The 23,189-nt window shown below is 46.9% G+C and overlaps 1 pseudogene; it reads left to right on the plus strand.

Annotated features, from left to right (window-relative positions):
* Window positions 1-14,032: 14,032 nt before the first annotated feature.
* Window positions 14,033-14,414, plus strand: LOC139253277 (histone H2A type 2-A-like; annotated as a pseudogene).
* Window positions 14,415-23,189: the final 8,775 nt, after the last annotated feature.

Raw genomic sequence — 23,189 nt, forward strand, 5'->3', positions numbered from 1 at the left:
TGTTGGAAAATTACTGTCAATGCATCCGCTATTTCCAAGGCCACCTCCTTAAGTACGCTGGGATGCAGTCCATCAGGCCCTGGGGATTTATCGGCCTTCAATCCCATCAATTTCCCCAACACAATTTCCAGACTAATAATGATTTACCTCAGTTCCTCCTTCTTACGAGACCCTCTGAACCCTTTTATATCCGGAAGGTTGTTTGTGTCCTCCTTAGTGAATACTGAACCAAAGTACTTGTTCAATTGGTCTGCCATTTCTTTGTTCCCCGTTACAACTTCCCCTGATTCTGACTGCTGGGGACCTACTTTTGTCTTTACTAACCTTTTTCTCTTTACATATCCATAGAAACTTTTGCAGTCCGTCTTAATATTCCCTGCAAGCTTCTTCTCGTGCTCCATTTTCCCTGCCCTAATCAAACCCTTTGTCCTCCTCTGCTGAGTTCTAAATTTCTCCCAGTCCCCGGATTCTCTGCTATTTCTGGCCAATTTGTATGCCACTTCCTTGGCTTTAATACTATCCCTGATTTCCCTTGATAGCCACGGTTGAGCCACCTTCCCTTTTTTATTTTTAGCCAGACAGGAATGGACAATTGTTGTAGTTCATCCATGTGGTCTCTAAATGTCTGCCATTGCCCATCCACAGTCAACCCCTTCAGTATCATTCGCCAATCTATCCTTGCCAATTCACGCCTCATACCTTCAAAGTTTCCCTTCTTTAAGTTCTGGACCATGGTCTCTGAATTAACTATTTCATTCTCCATCCTAATGTAGAATTCCACCATATTATGGTCACTCTTCCCCAAGGGGCCTCGCACAACGAGATTGCTAATTAACCCTCTCTCATTACACAACACCCAGTCTAAGATGTCCTCCCCCCTCGTTGGTTCCTCGACATATTGGTCTAAAAAACCATCCCTTATGCACTCCAGGAAATCATCCTGCTCCGTATTGCTTCCAGTTTGCTTAGCTCAATCTATGTGCATATTAAAGTCACCCATTATAACTGCTGCACCTTTATTGCATGCACCCCTAATTTCCTGTTTGATGCCCTCCCCAACATCACTACTACTGTTTGAAGGTTTGTACACAACTACCACGAACGTTTTTGCCCTTTGGTGTTCTGGAGCTCTACCCATATAAATTTCACATCATCCAAGCTAATGTTCTTCCTAACTATTGCATTAATCTCCACTTTAACCAGCAATTGTACTCAACCTCCTTTTCCGTTTATTCTATCATTCCTGAATGTTGAATACCAATGGATGTTGAGTTCCCAGCCCTAATCATCCTGGAGCCACGTCTCTGTAATCGCAATCACATCATATCTGTTAACATCTATTTGCACAGTTAATTCATTCACCTTATTACGGATATTACTTGCATTAAGACACAAAGCCTTCAGGCTTGTTTTTTTAACACCCTTTGTCCTTTTGGAATTTTGCTGTGTCGTGGCCCTTTTTGTTTTTTGCCTTGGGTTTCTCTACCCTCCACTTTTACTCATTTCCTTTCTGTCTTTTGCTTTTGTCTCCTTTTTGTTCTATATATTTATTTGTTTTTATTCATTCTATTTCCGTGTCCCTTTTAAGGGGATATGCTGTCTGTCCGAGATCATTCGCTGTCTGATAAAAATGTTGTGCGATCAGCCCCGCATCATTCTGTGTCTGTTTAAAAGCGATGTGCTCTCTGTCCCGAATTTCAAATTTCAAATTTCAAAAACTGCCTTTGGAGGTTGCAGGGATTTTAGTTTGTTTGTGTGTTTGTGTAAGTCAGAGTGTGTGCAAACGTGCTGTGCGATCTTACTGGCATGTGAGACAAATGCATTACATGCAACTTGAAACCGTACTGATTTGATTGAACACTCCTCTGACGGTATAAGAATCTGCTGTGAAATTTTGCTATTCCACATCTGAAAGAAGAGAAAATACACAAGTTAGAAATATAGCGATTTTAGCCAGGATTGCTTGTGGGCTGTGTGACATCCTCCATCCTTATTTTCAAATTCAGATCAAATCAAACCAAGACAAGACAAGACATGAATGACTGACTGACTTTGTTTCGACACGTATATATATGTGCATATTTATATATAATCCCAAATGTTTAACTTCCAAAATAAATATGATTTTTCTGTTCTGCCTGCACCGGGCTCTATTACATTTGACCTCTTTCACAGCACAAGCAGCTGCTGTCAGATTCAGCAGAAATACACACGCGACTTCAAAATATCGCCTTTGTGGCCCACATCTTTCCTCGTGGCTTGTCTTCCACCATGGGCTTACTGTGTTTGGGTATTTATTGACTGCACCCCTCATTTCCAATGAAATTCTTCTGTTCACACAGCCTTCGTTCAATCAAAAAATATATGGATTATGAATCAATTATTTATTTATGTAAAATAAATCAAATTCATTTTTTTTAAATAAAATTAAATGCATTTATTGTGTTAATATGTTTATATATAAATATATTTCAATCTGGGCTGGTTTTACGTCCCTCCCTCCATCCTGCCTGTCAATCACCTGTGGCTTCAATAACCGTCTCTGCCCGCGTGGTCCTGAGCCCCACTGCACAATTGCCTTCAGGGGTGATAGAAATCTCACTTTATTCTTTTAAAAGGGAATTGCTGTCAGTCAAGGGTCATTCTGCATCTGGGTAAAAGGGATGTCTTTGCAGACCCGGATCATTCTGCGTCTGTTTAAACGGGCTGGTTGTCAGTTCCGGTTCATAATCTTTCCCTTCAAAACGGATTTTCTCGTAAACCCGGGTCATCCTGTATAGCTAGAGAAGGAGTATGATTTCAGCTGCAATGACCGAATTGTTAAACTGTTATGTTCCAATTTACATTGGGGTTGCTTGCGCCGGTGCGCACCCAGATCGCAGTGCATCTGTTCGTTCACTCGAAATATGCTCATCTTTTCCTAAATCCACTCCTTGACAATGCAGTTGCGCCGAATTTGCTCCCAATATACACAACAACACAATACAAACTGCCGGTCGAAGCTGTGTGGCCTAATTGATAAGGAGTCTGATTTCGATTATAACGGCTAAGTTCTCATAATATTGCTGGTTCGAGTCGTGCTGCAGTCAACTTTGCTCGGTGCGTGAAATTTTATATTTTTTGTTGTGATTGTGCCGATAAACCAACCATCTCTTCCAGTTACTCACCTGACGTAAAGGAAGGCTGATTGCTCGAAGAATCTAATGGCACGTTTTCATCATTGATCATCTGTATGCACGGGCAGAGCAAGCTGTGAAGTGGACTTCCTTGCACATTATTTCTGTTTGGATACAAAAAGCACGAGATTGAATGGCTGCCGATCCGTTGTAGAAGAGACGAGGTGGCGGAGAGGTTCAGGCGATGGACTGCTAATCCATTGTACTCTCCACGCATGGGTTCGAATCACATCCTCGTCGTCGTTGTCTTACAGCTTTGACCTCTCTGGTCGTTTTGTCATTCACATTTAACCTCATCGCCAAATTCACCTTTTACTGACAAGGATGCTGTACTTTGCTCATGTCATGTCTCAAATTGATAATATGTTCGTCAAAAATATAACATTTGCAGGACTATGGCGAGGGCGACTAATTTGATCGGTCTCTGAGGAACAGCACATGCACGATGGTCCTAATATCTTTTCTCACTACCGTCAGAATCTGAGAGCTGCGCTTTTCACTGTCGGCGGCTCGTTGGTCGAGAGCTATGATTCTCGCTTAGGAATGATCACGCTTGAAATGCAAGAGGTCTCGGCCAAATCCTGGAAGGTCGACATGTGAGATAACAGATATATTTCAATTTAAAACGTGTGATTTTGCGCCGATGTTCCCGCAGCATCCAAATCGCAGAGCAAATGTTTAATCCCCTTCCCACTGAATACTGTCGACAGACCTGGTCACCTTCGTAAAGGAATGGTCATTCTGACATCACGTTCTGAACAAGCGCACACAACATAGAAACATAGAAAATAGGTGCAGGAGTAGGCCATTCGGCCCTTCTAGCCTGCACCGCCATTCAATGAGTTCATGGCTGAACATGCAACTTCAGAACTTCATTCCTGCTTTCTCACCATACCCCTTGATCCCCCTAGTAGTAAGGACTTCATCTAACTCCTTTTTGAATATATTTAGTGAATTGACCTCAACAACTTTCTGTGGTAGAGAATTCCACAGGTTCACCACTCTCTGGGTGAAGAAATTCCTCCTGATCTCGGTCCTAAATGGCTTACCTCTTATCCTTAGACTGTGTATCCTGGTTCTGGACTTCCCCAACATTGGGAACATTCTTCCTGCATCTAACCTGTCTAACCCAGTCAAAATTTTAAACCTTTCTATGAGCTCCCCTCTCATTCATCTGAACTCCAGTGAATACAAGCCCAGTTGATCCAGTCTTTCTTGATAGGTCAGTCCCACCATCCCGGGAATCAGTCAGGTGAATCTTCGCTTCACTCCCTCAATAGTAAGAATGTCCTTCCTCAGGTTAGGAGACAAAACTGTACATAATACTCCATGTGTGACCTCACCAAGGCCCTGTACAACTGTAGCAACACCTCCCTGCCCCTGTACTCAAATCCCCTCGCTATGAAGGCCAACATGCCATTTGCTTTCTTAACCGCCTGCTGGACATGCATGCCAACCTTCAATAACTGATGAACCATGACACCCAGGTCTCTTTACACCTCCCCTTTTCCTAATCTGTCACCATTCAGAAAATAGTCTGTCTGTCTGTTTTTACCACCAAAGTGGATAACCTCACATTTATCCACATTGTACTCCATCTGCCATGCATTTGCCCACTCACCTGACCTATCCAAGTCGCTCTGCAGCCTCATAGCATCCTCCTCGCAGCTCACACTGCCACCCAACTTAGTGTCGTCCGCAAATTATTAGATACTACATTTAATCCCCTCATCTAAATCATTAATGTACAGTGTAAACAGCTGGGGCCCCAGCACAGAACATTGCGGTGCCCCACTAGTCATTGCCTTACATTCTGAAAAGTCCCCATTTACTCCTCCTATTTGCTTCCTGTCTGAAAACCAGTTCTCAATCCATGTCAGCACACTACCCCCAATCCCATGTGCTTTAGCTTTGCATATTAATCTCTTGTGTGGGACCTTGTCGAAAGCCATCTGAGAGTCAAAATATACCACATTAACTGGTTCTCCCGTGTCCACTCTACTGGACACATCCTCAAAAAATTCCAGAAGTTTTGTCAAGCATGATTTCCCTTTCATAAATCCATGCTGACTTGGACCTATCATATCACCTCTTTCCAAATGCACTGCTACGACATCCTTACTAATTGATTCCATCATTTTACCCACTACCGAAGTCAGTCTGACCTGTATATAATTCCCTGTTATATCTCTCCCTCCTTTTTTAAAAAGTGGGGTTACATTGGTTACCCTCCACTCCATCGGAACTGATCCAGAGTCAATGGAATGTTGGAAAATGACTGTCGATGCATCCACTATTTCGAAGACCACCTCCTTAATTGCTTTGGGATGCAGTCAATCAGGCCCTGGGGATTTATCGGCCCTCAATCCCATCAATTTCCCCAACACAATTTCCCGACTAATAATGATTTCCCTCAGTTCCTCCTCCTTACTAGACCTCCGACCCCTTTTATAAACGGAAGATTGTTTGTGTCCCTCTCAGTGAATACCGAACCAAAGTACTTGTTCAATTGGTCCGCTATTTCTTTGTTCCCCGTAATGACTTCCCCTGATTCTGACTGCAGGGGACCTACGTTTGTCTTTATTAACCTTTTTCTCTTTAGATATCTATAGAAACTTTTGCAGTCCGTCTTAATGTTCCCTGCAAACTTCTTCTCGTACTCCATTTTCCCTGCCCTAATCAAACCCTTTGTCCTCCTCTGCTGAGTTCTAAATTTCTCCCAGTCCCCGTGTTCGCTGCTATTTCTGGCCAATTTGTTTGCCACTTCCTTGGCTTTAATACTATCCCTGATTTCCCTTGATAGCCACGGTTGAGCCACCTTCCCTTTTTTATTTTTACACCAGATAGGAATGTACAATTGTTGTAGTTCATCCATGCGGTCCCTAAATGTCTGTCATTGCCCATCCACAGTCAACCACTTCAGTATCATTCGCCAATCCATCCCAGCCAATTCACGCCTCATACCTTCAAAGTTACCCTTATTTAAGTTCTGCACCATGGTCTCTGAATTAACTGTTTCATTCTCCATCCTAATGTAGAATTCCACCATATTATGGTCACTCTTCCCCAAGGGGCCTCGAACAACGAGATTGCTAATTAATCCTCTCTCATTACACAACACCCAGTCTAAGATGGCCTCCTCCCTAGTTGGTTCCTCGACATATTATTCTAAAAAAACATCCCTTATGCACTCCATGAAATCCTCCTCCACCGTATTGCTTCCAGTTTGGTTAACCCAATCTAAGTGCATATTAAAGTCACCCATTATAACTGCTGCACCTTTATTGCACGCACCCCTAATTTCATGGTTGATGCCCTCCCCAACATCACTACTACTGTTTGGAGGTCTGTACACAACTCCCACTAAAGTTTTTTGCCCATTGGTGGTGTTCTGCAGCTCTACCCATATAGAATCCACATCATCCAAGCTAATGTCCTTGCGAACTATTGCCTTAATTTCCTCGTTAACCAGCAATGCTACCCCACCTCCTTTTCCTTTTATTCTATCCTTCCTGAATGTTGAATACCCCTGGATGTTGAGTTCCCAGCCCTGATCATTCTCGAGCCACGTCTCTGTAATCCCAATCACATCATATTTGTTAACATCTATTTGCACAGTTAATGCATCCACCTTATTGCGGATACTCCTTGCATTAAGACACAAAGCCTTCAGGCTTATTTTTTTAAAACCCTTTGTCCTTTTAGAATTTTGCTGTACAATGGCCCTCTTTGTTCTTTGCCTTGGATTTCTCTGCCCTCCACTTTTCCTCATCTCCTTTCTGTCTTTTGCTTTTGCCTCCTTTTTGTTTCACTCTGTCTCGCTGCATTGGTTCCCATCCCCCTGCCATATTAGTTTAACTCCTCCCCACCAGCACTAGCAAACATTCCCCCGAGGACATTGGTTCCGGTCCTGCCCAGGTGCAGACTGTCGGGTTTGTACTGGTCCCACCTCCCCCAGAACCGTTTCCAATGCCCCAGGAATTTGAATCCCTCCCTGCTGCACCAATGCTCAAGCCACGTACTCATCTTCGCTGCGATTCCTACTCTGACTATCACGTGCCACTGGTAGCAATCCAGAGATTACTACTTTTGAGGTCATACTTTTCAATTTAGCTCCGAGCTCCTTAAATTCGTTTCATAGGACCTCATCCCTTTATTTTTACCGATGTCGCTGGTACCAATGAGCACCACGACAACTGGCTGATCTCCCTCCATTTTTAGAATGTCCTGCACCCGCTCCGAGACATCCTTGAACCTTGCACCAGGGAGGCAACATACCATCCTGGAGTCTCGGTTGCGGCCGCAGAAACGCCTATCTATTCCTCTTACAATTGAATCCCCTATCACTATCGCTCTCCCACTCTTTTTCCTGCCCTCCTGTGCAACAAGACAATGAGTCATCAACAATTGGTAAATGAATTAAATAGTCTGCAATTACATTGTAAATAGTAGGAAATAAAATGCTGGCTAATAACTGGTGCAGATAATAGCTTATCTCTAGCAAAGATTAAGAATGATGTGTTTTGTTTACGCACACACACGCACATAGCAATGACTCTGTGTGCATTCTTTTCAGTTGTTCTACTTAACCTGATGCAATTTTATTTCTTAGGACTTTAGGAACCTGTGGGAAGCCATTCGGCGGTGTTTGCTGTGTCAGTATCTCAAGAGATAGCTCGCCGTTGCTCCTCCCACTGCCTGGGAGAATGGGGCAGCTATTTAAAGGGACAGGGACTCTCTTTTCTCTGCCTATTTATATCTAAAGGTACAGTCTAGTTTATCTCAGAGTGTCGGCAGACTTCACGAACCGAGCTCCCATTAACATTCACTCCCTTCTGTATCGCACTGTGATTGTAAAGCTGTCTATTCGAGTGACTTGAGCCTTTTTAAAATGGCACATGGTTTTTATAATCCATTTGATTTGCTTGTTTATTTTGGAAAAAATTCAGAATTGTGCAGTGTGACGAAGGTTTTGGTTAAAGGTGGAGTAAAATTTGTTTCAAAATATTCTTTCGAACACTCCCTCAACCCCCCAAATTTTAGAACACTCTGCAATACTGACTGGGAAGTTCCCAATTTCGATCCTTGATCTGGGCTGTTAGTTGATCTCAGCCAAGGCAACAGTTCAGGGGTTATAATTGTCCTCAGTACCATTGCGTTAAATATGTGTCAAAATTAGGCACTGCCCTTGCTATTGATACTGATCCAGTGACATCAATTGGGAAGTGCATGAATGTCATTTGGGGGTAGGATTGTTTTGACTCTGATGCCTACCACAGTGAAAATCCTGCTGACACTCACTGAGTCGACTGATGGTGAATCACCAGAGGTTAACAAATTTATGTGGAATTGCACCCAGCCAGATTCAGCACTTCCTGGAGAAAGTAACTCGCAGTTGATTTTAGACAGTAAGGATGGAGGGAGAGTGTCTAGAATAAAGCATTTACAGCTTTGCAGGGACCGGAGGGGACAGAATGTCCGATAGAAACTAGACTTGTCTGTTCTGTACTCCCCGCAGGATAACAATGCAGAATGGGAATTCTTCCAGAGACCAGAACCGGGGCAGTTTGAACAATCTGTCTAATATTTCCTTACTATAGAATCTAAATGCACACGAGGCCCATACTTGAGAGAACGTAATTCTGTGGCCACTAACATTTATTATCCAGCACTCAAGTGATGAAGGTGGGTGGAGCTTCCCCTTTTATACCTGAAAGTCCAGGTTAGGAGTGTCTCCCACAAGTTCACCCCTTGTGGTCAATGTTGTCACGGTGTACAACTTAGGTCAGTTTATACATGGGTTACAATGACAGTTGAATACATGACATCACCTCTCCTTAAAGTCTTATTGGGATCACTCGTTAAGTCTCTCTGGTGGTTTACGCTCCCTTGTAGAGCGCCTGAGATTGTGCTCCAGTTGTTGGGCGTTGGCCTGAGTGTCTGCTGTTTGCGGTGCCTCGGCCTGTCCGGACTGCCCACAGTGACTGGGCTCTCCTCCTCTTGGTTCCGGTGTCCGGTCACCTGTGTTGGAGTGAACTCTATATCGTGTTCTTCCTCTGCTTCTTCTATGGGGTTGCTGAACCTCCTTTTTGTTTGATCCACGTGTTTGCGGCAGATTTGTCCATTGGTAAGTTTAACTATCAGAATCCTATTCCACTCTTTGGGCAATCACAGTGCCTGCGAGTCATTTAAGCCCTGCAGCGTAGTTGAGGACAAAGACAGAGTCATTGACATCAATACATCACACCCTTGCATTCCCGTCATGGTAGTCACATTGTGACTGGCGCCTGCTCTCAACAATTTCTTTCATGATGGTGTGCATAATGAATAACCTGGTGTTGAGTGTCCTTTTCATTAGCAGCTCTGCGGGTGGAACCCCTGTGAGCGAGTGTGGTCGGGATCTATTGGCCAACAGGAGTCTTGAGAAGCGGCTTTGTAGGGAACACCCTTGGATTCTGAGCATCCCCTGTTTGATTATCTGCACTGCTCGTTCCACCTGACCATTTGAGGCCGGCTTGAACGGTGCCCTTCTGACATTGTTGATACTATTTCCTGCCATGAAGTCCTGGAATTCAGTGCTTGTGAGACACAGGACATTGTCGCTGACCAAGTCGTCTGGTCGACCATGGGCAGCGAACATTGTGCATAGACTTTCTCCCTTGGCAGAGGATGTGCTTGAATTGAGAATGTCACACTCGATCCATTTGGAGTAGGCGTCTACTACAACCAACAACATTTTTCTCATGAAAGGACCTGCGTAGTCCACATGGATGCGTGACCATGGTTTGGCGGGCCAGGACCAGGGGCTAAGGTGGGTGATCCCTTGGCGCATTGCCCCGCTGGGCACACGTGTTGCATCTGTGAACACAAAGTTCCAGGTCTGCATCTATCCCTGGCCACCAAACGTGTGACCTGGCAATTGTCTTCATCATGACAATGCCCGGGTGCTCATTGTGGAGTTCTCTGATGAACATCTCTCTGCCCATCTGGGGCATGACAACACAGTTTCCCCATAGTCGGCAATCGGCCTGAATCGAGAGTTCATCCTTGCGTCTGTGAAATGGTTTGAATTCCTCAGGGGTTGCCCCGTGCGTGGCTGCCCAGTCCCCATTCAGGACACATTTCATGACTAAAGACAGTAGCGGGTCTCTATTTGTCCAGACTTTGATTTGACGGGCTGTCACAGGCGAGCCTTCGCTTTCAAAACTACAACAGCCATGACCATCTCAGCAGCATGCTAGGTTGCCCCTCGGTGGTGGCTAGTGGGAGCCTGCTGAGTGTATCGGCGCAGTTTTCAGTGCCCGGTCTGTGCGGAATTGTATAGTCATAGGCGGCTAACCTGAGTGCCCACCTCTGTATGCGGGCCAATGCCTTTGCATGTATGGCCTTGTTGTCGGCCAAAAGGGACGTTAGGGGTTTGTCATCTGTCTTCAGCTCAAACTTCCTGCCAAACAGGTACTGGTGTATTTTTTTACAGCATATATCCATGCAAGCGCTTACTTTTATACCATCCCGTAGCCCCGTTCTGCCTGGGACAGACTTCTGGAGCCATAAGCTACCGGCTGTAACTGACCATTGGCATTCACATGCTGCAACACACACCTGACCCCATAGGACGACGCATCGTATGTTAAAACAAGTTTCTTACATGGGTCATATCACGTTAACAGATTGTCGGAGCATAACAAATTTTGTGCTCTGTCAGAATTCCTTTTCCTGGCTGTTCCCCCAGAACCATTCACGACCTTTGTGCAGGAGCACGTGTAGCGGCTCTAGCAGCGTGATCAATTTGGGAAGAAAGTTACCAAAATAATTCAGGAGCCCCAGGAATGAATGCAGCTCCGTCGTGTTACGGGGTCTGGCTGCTCTCTGGATCGCTTCCGTCTTGGACACAGTAGGTCTGATCCCGTCTGTTGCTACCCTCATCCCCAGGAATTCTACCTCTGGAGCTGGGAAGATGCACTTCAACTTTTACAATCGCAGACCTACCCGGTCCAGTCTGCGTAGCACCTCCTCCAGGTTGCAGAGGTGTTCTTCAGTGTCACAACCCGTGATGAGGATGTCGTCTTGAAAAACCATTGTCCTTGGAATCGACTTGAGGAGGCTTTTCATATTTCGTTGAAAGATTGCGGCGGCCAAGTGAATTCCAAACGGACATATGTTGTACTCAAACAACCCCTTGTGTGTCGTGATGGTGGTTAGCTTCTTTGACTCACTCGCCAGCTCCTGGGTCATGTAAGCAGAGGTCAGGTCCAATTCTGAAAAAGGTTTGCCACCGGATAGCGTCGCAAAGAGGTCCTCCGCTCTCGGAAGCGGGTACTGGTCTTGCAATGACACCCGATTGATGGTGGCCTTCTAATCATGACATATCATGACCGACCCATCCGCCTTGAGCACCGGCACAATCAGGCACACCCAGTAACTGAATTCGACTGGCAAAATTATGCCTTCCCTCAGCAGGCATTCCAATTCGCCTTCTATCTTATCCCGCATCAGGTACAGTGCCACTTTGGCCTTTTGGTGTACTGGACTCACGTCCGGATTTATGTGAATCACTACCTTGGTCCCCATGAAAGTGCCAATGCCTGGTTGAAATAGTGAGTCAAATTTGTCCAGCGCCTGTGAGCATGATATTCGCTCCACAGAAGAAATTGCGTTGACATCGCCCCATTTCCAGTTCATGACAGGAAGCCAACTCCTCCCAAGCAGTGCGGGACTGTCCCCCGGGACAATCCAGAGTGGCAAACTGTTCTCTGAATCTTTGTGGGTCACAACTACCGTGGCACTGCCTAGCACCGTAATGATCTCCTTTGTATATGTCCGTAGCTGTGCGTCAATTGACAATAATTATGGCCTCCTGGCCTTGGGCGCCCACAAATTGTCGAACTGTTTTATACTCATCAGGGACTGGCTGGTCCCTGTGTCTAACTCCATTGATACTGAGATGCCATTGACGAGCACTTTCATCATTATCGGTGGCGTCCTGGTGTATGAACTGTACATGTGCTCCACATGAACTCGCTGAAGTTCAGCTTCCAGCAATTTCCCCCATTGTCCCTTTGGCCTCGTAGGGCTTACATCGGGCCCGTCCTCCTCGTACATCAATGTGGCTGCAGGCTTCCTGCACATATGCACCAAGTGACCGCTGACGTTGCAGTTTCTGCAGGTATATTGCTGATAGCTGCAAGCTCTGGCTGTGTGTTTGCCTCCACATCTCCAACATGAGCCGTTGTTGGAAACAAAAGGTCCATTACCATTCGATCGTCTCTGACTGTCTCTGTAACTGTCCTTAAGCGCACCATTGACAGGTGTTGATGGCACCATTACTGGCCGCATTGTCCCTTGCGATGGCATGGATCACGATTCAGTTAGCCATTGTCTCTGTTGAATTCCCACTTTGGCTTGGACTACATGCTCGGGCATGTCCGATTGACCCTGTCTGCCTAGAGAACTGTGTGCCACGTTAACAATGTTGACTTCCTGTCCATTTGCTGCATTTAAACCAACATTTTTGTCAAACATCATTCTGGTCTCTTCCTCCCCCGAAATAAATGTCTGGGCCATCAAAGCCGCTGTTTCCAGGGTCCAGTCTTTAGTCTCAATCAGTTTCCTGAAAACCCCAGTGTGCCCGATGACCCAAATAAAAAAGTCTCACAGCATTTCCGCTCTGCATGCATCTGGGAACTTACATCGGCTCGCCGGTCGCTGGAGGTCTGTCATGAAGTCTGGAACACTTTGCCTTTCTCACCACTGGTGCATGTAAAACCGATGTCTCGCCATGTGCATGCTTCTCGCCAGTTTAATGTGTTCCCCGATCAACTTACTGAGCTCTTCAAAAGCCTTGTCCGCCGCCTTCTCCGGCACGAGAAGGTCCTTCATCATGGGGTAGGTCCTGCATCCACAAACCATCAGTTGATGAGCCCTGCGTTTGTTGGCCGAATCCTGTCTCAGCCATTCCTTACTGACGAAAGTTTGCTGCAGTCTCTCAATAAACTAGTCCCAATCATCACCAACACAGTATCTCTCGTCTGTGCTGCTAGTGGCCACGCTCGGGTGCTTAAATCCAAGTTTCTCGCCACCAATAATATGTCCTTACTCTACAATATAAATGCAAACGAGGCCCATACTTGAGACAAGGTCACTCTGTGACCAGTAACCATTATTAGCCAGCACTGAAGTGACGAAGGTGGGTGGAGCGTCGCCTTTTATGCCTGAACGTCCAGGTTAGGAGTGTCTCCCAAAACTTCATCACCTAGTGGTCAATGTTATCACGGTGTACAACTTAGGTCAGTTTATGCATGGGTTACAATGACAGTTGAATACATGACACTGTCCCTCTTCCCTTTTCACAGAAGGACTCCCAGTTCTGGTCTCACTGCCGCCTTTGCGGGCGTTCGATCGACAATCTGTGAAACCCAAATTTTTCAAATATTGGGTTGGAATGTGTCCGTTACAGAATTAGTGGGGATCGACTCCCGCCCATTACAGACAGTTTGAAATAGCACCCGAATTTAATCCAGCCTGTAACTTGCAAGGGACACCTGGAAAAAGACTAAATAAATTAAAACCTGTAAGCAAATCTTTGACCAATGGTGGATTTATTAACATAATCCGCTATTTTTAAAATTGTTGGCGGGTTTTTTAATTACAAATCGTTATTCTGACTGTTGGAGACAGTAATTTCGGCCCTACTTTCATTGGTGGGCTAAATAGACTGGGATTGCTTATCAGAAAAGACCAATGAAATTCACTCGAAGCGATTAATCACAAGTTCGCTCCCTGCATTTCCCCAGAAGGTTAACAAGGGCAGATGTGGGAGGAGTGTCTCATTATTTCTCTGAACATGTGGATTGTCTAGAAGAGGAAAAACCGGCGGTAAAGCTCGGCCCAAGGCCAAGTCTCGCTCCTCCCGGGCCGGATTGCAGTTCCCTGTGGGCCGTGTTCACAGGCTCCTGCGGAAGGGGAACTACGCTGAGCGTGTGGGTGCCGGAGCCCCGGTCTACATGCATGCTGTGCTCGAGTATCTGACCGGCTGAAATCCTGGAGCTGGCCGGCAACGCTGCCCGCGACAACAAGAAGACCCGCATCATCCCCAGACATCTGCAGCTGGCCATCCGCAACGACCAGGAGCTCAACAAGCTGCTGGAAAAGGTGACCATCGCTCAGGGTAGGGTGCCGCCTAATATCCAGGATGTGCTGCTGCCCAAGTATACCACCGGTCCGTCCAAGAGCAAGTAAAGCGGACAAGATTTAATCTGGTAACCCAAAGGATCTTTTCCGAGCCACCCACAGTATCAATGTAAGGGCAGGTTAATGCTCTCTGGATCACAATTGTCCCAGATCTAAATTAACATTGAATCTCTGCAATTAAGCGGTTAGTTTCCTGATCAGAAATGACCCTCAGACATTCTCGGTTATAAACTGGTCACTGTCGACAGATAGTGCAACAGGTTTGCTGTTATAAAATCGTGCTGCAAGATACCATGAATCATTTCTGGCCTGCGAGGCGGTAAACTTACCCCGATTGCGATGGCCGGGAATGGAAGCCGGGCCCACTGCTTGGGAGGCAGCTCACTGCTCACTATAGCACCATCGCTCACATTTGAGAAAGTGACAGGAAGAGGCTGGTTTCAATACACCAAACTTAGTGTTTTCAGCAGGTTATGTCGTACAAATTAGCTAATTTACAAAAAACATTCCACATGTCTGTTGATTATTTTTTAAACTAAAAGGGCTTAAAACTAATAAATGTGGTGCGGGCTCAGCCCAAGCAAGGTAACTATTCACAGTGACCGTTTTTAATTGTAGGGAAAGTGTCCCAGCACCGTGCTTACATTCTGATTACTGAATATAATATTTGTCCCACTTAAGAGCCGCAAGAATTAGTTAGTCCGCAAAAACAAGGGCAGATGTGGGAGGAGTGTCTCATTCTTTCTCTGAACATGTGGATTGTCTAGAAGAGGAAAAACCGGCGGTAAAGTTCGGCCCAAGGCCAAGTCTCGCTCTTCCCGGGCCGGATTGCAGTGGGGGATAGTGGTATAGTGGTGAGAATAGCTGCCTTCCAATCCAGGTTAAACCGGGTTTAATTCCCGGCCATCGCAGCCGATGTAACTTTAATATCCCTGTTAGATCAGAAATTAATTATGTGAGTTTCTAACAGCAGCATTTATAACTAAGAATAATTATTAATGAAATTAATTTTGACGAAAATCATTCATGTGCGTCTGCCATAGCATTAAAACGGACTTTGAACCAATAAATGAATTCTCAGTCAGAAACGTTGGACCCATCAACCGCTCATTCCCTTTATACTCGGCTCTTAACATCCGTTTATATTCGGCTCACACAACGTGTTCAATGACAGCCGGTCCCACGATCAGGTTCCGTCTTCTTTGTATTTCTCTGAAGTCGGTCTCTCTCTATATTGATTCGCTGATCCGAATATCCGCTAACAGCAAACCTGCGGCAGTGTTTGTCGATCTAGATTTCTACATGTTCGATAGAGAGTGACCGATTTATTACCGAGATCAGGAAATACACAGCGTAATTACAGAGATTTAATGTCAATTAAGATCTGGAACAATTGTGATCCAGAGAGCATTAAGCTGCTCTCACATTGATACTGTGGGTGGCTCTGAAAAGAGCCTTTGGTTTATTAGATTAAATCCTGTCCGCTTTACTTGCTCTTGGATACACTAGTGGTATTCTTGGGCAGCAGCACAGCCTGTATATCAGGCAGCACCCCGCCCTGAGCGATGGTCACCTTTCCCAACAGCTGGTTGAGCCACTGGTCGTTGCAGATGGCCAACTGCAGGTGTCTGGGGATGAGGCGGGTCTTCTTGTTGTCGCGGGCCGCGTTGCCGGCCAGCTCCAGGATTTCAGCGGTCAGATACTCGAGCACAGCACCCATGTAGACCAGGGCTCTGGCACCCACACGCACAGCGTAGTTCCCCTTCCGCAGGAGCCTGTTAACACGGCCCACAGGGAAGTGCAATCTGGCCTGGGAGGAGCGAGACTTGGCCTTGGCCCACGCTTTATCGCCGGTTTTTCATCTTCTAAATATTTCCACAATCTACACGCTCATGGAAAGAATGAGAAACTCCTCCCACATCTGCCTTATACCTTCTGGTGGAATGCAGGGAGCGAACTTGTGATTGGTCGCTCTGTGTTGAATTTCATTGGTCCTTTCCGGTGACCAATCGCAGCCTCTTTAGCCCACCAAAGAAACCTGGGCAGAAATGACTGTTCTCAACAGTGAGTCTTTGAAGGACTTAGAAATTCACAAATCCCGCCAATAATTGTTAAAATTGCGGATTAGGTTAGTAACTTCCCCATTAGCCACATATTTCCAAACACTTTTTGTTTCCTTCCATGTTTCACTTGCAAATTCCAGGCTGTTACAATCAGGAATAAATTCGGGTTCAGTTTCAAACTATATGTAATGGGAGGGAATCACTTCCCACTTATTCTGTAACGGGACACAATCCACTCAATCTTTGTAAAAGTTGGATTACATAGATTATCGATCGATCCCCCGCACAGGCAGCAGTGAGACCAGAACTGGGAGTCCTTCTGTGAAAAGGGAAGATGGACAGAGTGTTCAAACTGTCCCGGTTCTGGTCTCTAAGAACTCTCATTCTGGGTTGTTACACTCAGACTCGAAGGTTAACAAACGGTTTGACTCGTAAGAAGAATGTTCTTTTAAAATGAAAAGGGCGTGAGAGAGAACGAGGTGGCTAAAGTCTGAGTCTCATCCTAAAACAAGTTTCTAATTCGTCGGCAGCCGCTGTAAATAAACGGGTCTGAGAGCAAAGAGAAAGGGCGACCAGGGACCGTGTTTGTAGTTTAAAAGGAAGAACCGGACAGTAAAATCAGTTGTCTGAGAATTTAAAACTAAATCTACAGCTGGAACTGCAAAGGTCCCCACACACTTGTTCAGGAAATAATTACAGTAAATTGAGTCTAAAGGGAGATGGGTTTGTGCAGCTCTTTCAGAGAGTTGTGAGTGGCTGTTAAAAGAGCCGTTGTGTTTGGGTTTGATCTCTCAGGACAGCGCACAGTTTTACTTGGAGCTGGTGTACTTGGTCACCGCCTTTGTCCCTTCCGACACGGCGTGCTTGGCCAGCTCCCCGGGCAGCAGCAGGCGCACGGTGGTCTGGATCTCCCGGGAGCTGATGGTGCGGCGCTTGTTGTAATGGGCCAGGCGGGAAGCCTCACCTGCGATATGCTCCAAAGTATCCTTCACAACCGAGTTCATGATGCCCATGGCCTTGGAGGAGATGCCGGTATGGGGGTGACCTTTGTAGATGTAAATGGAGTAACTCTCCTTCCTCCACCTTCTGCATTCCTTGCAGCCCTTCAATGATGTTTTCTTGATTACTTTCTTGGTGGTAACTGTTTCCCGGGCGGGGAGCGGGCTCAGCGGCCGCCATCTTGGTCAGGGCGGGTCTCACGGCGCATGTGTATTCCTTTGTGCAGGGACAACGTGTGGGCGGGGCTTCAGGGTGTAGGTCAGTTTGATTCGTCACATGTTTGTGCCCAGGTCAGTGGCCCCAGAAAGAGAGCCTTGCTGTCTGATTGTTGTCTGGTGACCCTAAGATACACTTAAATTGGCACAACAAAATAACAGTTTACTTACTGATATAAAAAAGAAAAAGAAAAGCTTCTCACCACCAGCAGCCAATCACTTATCCCCTTGGCTTTGACGTCATCTTTTGATTCCTTTCTACTTCTTATCAAACTTCTCTCCCCGCTGCAGCTGCACAAGTCACGCCTTTATCGGCCGCTCCGACGCTGCTCCCGCCTCTCACCAACTGCCGCTGCCTATGGAACACCCGCTGGGCCTTTTATAGGCCGCTGCGACGCTGCTCCCGCTTTTCGCCAATGCACTGAATCATTCCCAAAATAATCCTACTGCCCCGCTCTCTCCCCATAGTCCTGTATCAATCTCCAAACTAATCCCACTGCCCCGCTCTCTCCCCATAGTCCTGTATCAATCTCCAAACTAATCCCACTGTCCCGCTCTCTCCTCATCGTCCTGTATCAATCTCCAAACTAATCCCACTGCCCCGCTCTCCCCATAGTCCTGTATCAATCCCAAACTAATCCCACTGCCCCGCTCTCTCCCCATAGTCCTGTTTCAATCCCCAAACTAATCCCACTGCCCCGCTCTCTCCCCATCGTCCTGTATCAATCCCCAAACTAATCCCACTGCCCCGCTCTCTCCCCATAGTCCTGTATCAATCCCCAAACTAATCCCACTGCCCCGCTCTCTCCCCATCGTCGTGTATCAATCTGCAAACTAATCCCACAGCCCCGCTCTCCCCATAGTCCTGTATCAATACCAAACTAATCCCAATGCCCCGCTCTCTCCCCATACTCCTGTATCAATCCCCAAACAAATCCCACTGCCCCGCTCTCTCCCCATCGTCCTGTATCAATCTCCAAACTAATCCCACTACCCCGCTCTCTCCCCATAGTCCTGTATCAATCCCCAAACTAATCCCACAGCCCCTCTCTCTCCCCATAGTCCTGTATCAATCCCCAAAATAATCCTCCTGCCGTGCTAACTCCCCATCGTCCTGTATCAATCACCAAACTAATCCCACTGCCCCGTTCTCTCCCCATAGTCCTATATCAATCCCCAAAGTTATCCCACTGCCCCGCTCTCTCCCCATAGTCCTGTATCAATCCCCAAACTAATCCCACTGTCCCGCTCTCTCCGCATAGCCCTGTCTCAATCCTAAACTAATTCCACTGCCCCGCTCTCTCCACATAGTCCTGTATCAATCCCCAAACTAATCCCACTGTCCCGCTCTCTCCCCATTGTCCTGTATCAATCTCCAAACTAATCCCACTGCCCCGCTCTCTCCCCATAGTCCTGTATCAATCCCCGAACTAATCCCACTGCCCCGCTCTCTTCCCATAGCCCTGTATCAATCCCCAAACTATTCCCACTGCCCCGCTCTCTCCGCATAGACCTGTATCAATCCCCAAACTAATCCCACTGTCCCGCTCTCTCCCCATAGCCTTGAATCAATCTCCAAACTAATGCCACTGCCCCGCTCTCTCCCCATAGTCCTGTATCAATCCCCAAACTAATCCTCCTGTCGCGCTAACTCCCCATCGTCCTGTATCAATCCCAAACTAATCCCACTGCCCCGCTCTCTCCCCATAGTCCTGCATCAATCCCCAAACTAATCCCACTGCCCCGCTCTCTCCCCATAGTCCAGTATCAGTCCCCAAACTAATCCCACTGTTCCGCTCTCTCCGCATAGCCCTGTATCAATCCGAAACTAATTCCACTGCCCCGCTCTCTCCATATAGTCCTGTATCAATCCGCAAACTAATCCCACTGTCCCGCTCTCTCCCCATAGACGTGTATCAATCCCCAAACTAATCCCACTGCCCCGCTCTCTCCCCATAGTCCTGTATTAATCCCCAAACTAATCCCACTGCCCCGCTCTCTCCCCATAGTCCTGTATCAATTCCCAAACTAATCCCACTGCCCCGCTCTCTCCCCATAGTCCTGTATCAATCCCCAAACTAATCCCACTGTCTCGCTCTCTCCTCATAGCCTTGTATCAATCACAAACTAATCCCACTGCCCCGCTCTCTCCGCATAGACCTGTATCAATCCCCAAACTAATCCCACTGCCCTGCTCTCTCCCCATAGCATTGTATCAATCCCCAAACTAATCCCACTGCCCCGCTCTCTCCGCATGGACCTGTATCAATCCGAAACTAATTCCACTGCCCCGTTCTCTCCCCATAGTCCTGTATCAATCAGAAACTAATACCACTGCCCTGCTCTCTCCCCATAGCCTTGTATCAATCCCCAAACTAATCCCACAGCCCCGCTCTCTCCCCATAGTCCTGTATCAATCCCGAAACTAATCCCACTGCCCCGCTATCTCCCCATTGTCCTGTATCAATCTCCAAACTAATCCCACTGCCCCGCTCTCTCCTCATAGTCCTGTATTAAACCCAAACTAATCCCCCCGCCCCGCTCTCTCCCCATAGTCCTGTATCAATCCCCAAACTAATCCCACTGCCCCGCTCTCTCCCCATAGCCTTGTATCAATCCCCAAACTAATCCCACTGCCCCGCTCTCTCCCCATAGCCCTGTATCAATGCCAAACTAATCCCACTGCCCCGCTCTCTCCCCATAGCCCTGCATCAATCCCCAAACTTATCCCACTGCCCCGCTCTCGCCCCATAGGCGTGTATCAATCCCCAAACTAATCCCACTGCCGCGCTCTCTCCCCATTGACATCTATAAATCCCCAAACTATTCCCACTGCCCCGCTCTCTCCCCATAGCCCTGCATCAATCCCAAACTAATCCCACTGCCCCGCTCTCGCCCCACAGCCGTGTATCAATCCACAAACTAATCCCACTGCCCTGCTCTCTCCCCATAGCCCTGTATCAATCCCAGAATCTATACAGAGAGAGACAGATAGAGAGACAAACACACACTGACACATAGATATATATATAGAGAGCGAGAGAGAGAGACACACGCACTCTCTCGCTATCTGTCTGTTTCCCACTCTCTGTCTCCCGCACTCTGTCTCTCTCTCTCGCTCGCTGTCTCTTTCTCTCTCGATGACTCTCTGTGTGTCTCTCTCTCTCTGGGTCTGTCTGTCTCTATTTCTGTCTCACTCTCTCTCTCTGTCTCTCTCTCTCTCACTATCTCTCTCTATCTCTAACACTCTATCTCTCTTTGTATATCTGTCTCTCTGTTTTTCTCTTTCTCGGACTCCCTCTCTCTCTCTCTGTCTTTCCCTCTCTCTCTCTCACTGTCTCTCGCTGCCTCTCTCTCTCTGTCTCGCTCGCTCCATCTCTCTGTCTCTAACCCCACTGCCCCGCTTTCTCCCCATAGCCCTGTATCAAACCCCAAACTAATCCCACTGCCCCGCTATCTCCCCATAGCCTTGTATCAATCCCAGAATCTATACAGGAAGAGAGACAGATCGAGAGACAGACACATGCAATCTCGTCCTCTCTGTCTCTGTCTGTCTCTCTCTCCCTATGTGTGTGTCTCTCTCTCTGTCTCTCATTCTCTCTCTCTGTCTCCCTCTCTCTGTCTCTCTCTCTCGCTCTCTGTCTATCTCGCTCTCTCTCTTGTAGCTCTCTCTGGTCTGTCTCTCTCTCTGTTTCTCTCTCTCTATCTTTCTCTCTCTCTCCCGCTGACTGTCGCTCTGTCTGTCTCTCTCTCTCTGTCTCTCTCTCTGTCTCTCTCTCGCTCTCTGTGTCTTTCTCTCTGTCTGTCTCTCTTTCTTTCTCTCTCTCTCTCTTTGTCTATCTGTCTCTCTGTTTTTCTCTCTCTGATTCTCTCTCTCTCTGCCTCTCCATCTGTCTCTCTGTCTCTGTCTCTCTGTCTCTCTCCCTCGATCTCTGTGTCTTTCTGTCTCACTTAGTCTCGCTCTGTCTGTCTCGCTCTTTCTCTCTCTCTCGCGTTGTTTATCTGTATCTCTCCGTTTTTATCTCTCTCTGACTGTTTGTTCCTCTCTCTGAGTCTACCTCTCTATCGCTTTGACTGCATATCTCTGTCTCTCTCTCTCTCCGTCTCCCTCTCTCCATGTATCTCTCTGTCTCACTCTCTGTATCTCTCTACAATTCTGTCTCTCTGTCTCTCACTCTGTCTCTCTGTCCTGCACTCTGCCTCTCTCTCGCTCTCTGTCGCTCTGTATCTCTCTCGCTCTCTTTCTCTCTCTCTCGCTCTCTATCTTTCTCTGTCTCTCTCTTGTCTCCCACCATCTCTATCTCTCTCTCGCTGACTCCCTGTCTCTCTCTCTCTATTTCTCTCTCGCTCTGTATTTTTCTCTGTCTCTCTCTCTGTCTCCCTTTCTCTCTCTCTCTCTCTCTCTCTCTCTCTCTCTCTCTCTCTCTCTCTCTCTCTCTCTCTCTCTCTCTCTCTCTCTCTCCTCTCTCCCCCTCTCTCTCTGTCTCTGTCTCTAGCTCTATCTCTCCCTGTCTCTCTCTCTCTCTCTCTCAATCTGTATCTCACTCTCTCTGTCACTCTGTCTGTCTCACTTGCTCTCTCTCTCTCTCTCTCTCTCACTCTGCATTGTTCTGTCTTTCTCTCTCTGTGACTAAATCTCTCTTTCTCTCTGCCTCTCTCTCTCTCTGTCTCTCTGTCTCTATCTCTGTCTCTCTCTCTCTCGGTCTCTCTCTATCTGTCACTCTCTCTCTGTATCTCTCTGCCTCTCTCTCTCTCTGTCTCTCTCTCTATCTCTGCCTCTCTCTCTCTCTCGGTCTCTCCGTCTCTCTCTCGGTCTCTCTCTCTTTCTCGTTCTCTCTCTCTCTGTCATTCTCTCTCTGTATCTCTCTGTCTCTCTCTCTCTATATATATATATATATATATATCTCACTCTCTTTCTTTCTCTCTATCCCTCTCTCTGAATCTCTCTCTCTATCTCTCTCTGTCTGCCTATTTCTGTCTCTCTCTCTCTCCATCGCTATCTCTCTGTCTCTCTCTGTCTCTCTCGTCTATCTCTCTCTGTCTCTCTCTTGCTTTGTATCTATCTGCATCTCTCTATAACTCTCTCTCTCTCTCTCTCTCTCTCTCTCTCTCTCTCTCTCTCTCTCTCTCTCTCTCTCTCTCTCTCTCTCTCTCTCTCTTTCTCTCTCTCTCACTCTGTTTCTCCCTCTCCCGTTCTCTGTCCCTCTGTGTCTGTCGATGTCCCTCTGTCTCTTTCTCTGTTTCACTCTCTCCCTGACTCTCTCCCTCGCCCTGTCTCTCACTCTCTCTCTCACTCACTCTCTCCCTGTCTCTCACTATCTCTCACTCTGTATTTTTCTGTCTTTCCCTCACTCTGTCTCTCTCTCTCTCTCTCTCTGCCTCTCTATCTCCCTGCCTCTCTGTTTCTATCACTGTCTCTCTGTCTCTCTCCCTCAATCTGTCTCTCACGCTCTCTGCCTCTCTCTCTCGCTTTGTATTTTTCTCTGTGTCTTTCTCTTTTGGTCTCTCTCTCTGTCTCCTTCTATCTCTCTGCATCTCTCTCGCAC

This window comes from Pristiophorus japonicus, unplaced genomic scaffold, assembly GCF_044704955.1.
Source record: "Pristiophorus japonicus isolate sPriJap1 unplaced genomic scaffold, sPriJap1.hap1 HAP1_SCAFFOLD_49, whole genome shotgun sequence".
Lineage (NCBI taxonomy): Eukaryota > Metazoa > Chordata > Chondrichthyes > Pristiophoridae > Pristiophorus > Pristiophorus japonicus.